This window comes from Hylobates moloch, unplaced genomic scaffold, assembly GCF_009828535.3.
Source record: "Hylobates moloch isolate HMO894 unplaced genomic scaffold, HMol_V3 SCAFFOLD_20, whole genome shotgun sequence".
NCBI lineage: Eukaryota > Metazoa > Chordata > Mammalia > Primates > Hylobatidae > Hylobates > Hylobates moloch.
Genome location: NW_026652295.1, coordinates 35,653,638 through 35,654,422, shown reverse-complemented (window position 1 = coordinate 35,654,422; position 785 = coordinate 35,653,638).

Genomic DNA, 785 nt, shown 5'->3' with positions numbered 1-785 from the left:
TTTCTGTATCTATCTTCATCTCTCTCTGTGTTTTAATCTACATCTCAATCTACACTTATATAATTAAATTGACTTGAAAGATAAGATTACACGGTGCCATGTCATAACTTCTTATCAATTAGTATATCATGATCACTTCACAGGGCATGGGATCATTTTCTAAGAGGCCATTTAAGACGGTGGCCGGGTACGAGAATGGCATAAGCTATTCAACAAATTTCCTATTGTTGAAAAATTGGGTTGTTTTACCTTTTTCACAATATCAAATGAAGCTGTGATAACATCCTTTAAGCTAAATCTTTGCCATGATCATTTACTAAGGATAAATTCGTAGAAGCGAAACTTCTGAGTTAAAGACAAAGCATTATTTTAAAATGCTCAACTTTATTTACTTTTGAATAGATAATATATATGGTGTATATATACACGTTACAAAATATATGTGTATTATCTCTATGCATATGTACATATATACCTCTCTATATGTGTGTGTATATATATAGAATATATATAGAATACATATAGATATATATAGAATACATATAGAATATATATAGAATACATATAGAATATATATAGAATATATATAGAGAATACATATATAGAATATATATAGAATACATATATAGAATATATGTAGAATACATATATAGAATATATGTAGAATACATATCTAGAATACATATCTAGAATACATATCTAGAATATATATCTAGAATACATATCTAGAATACATATCTAGAATATATCTATCTAGAATATATCTATCTAGAATATATCTATCT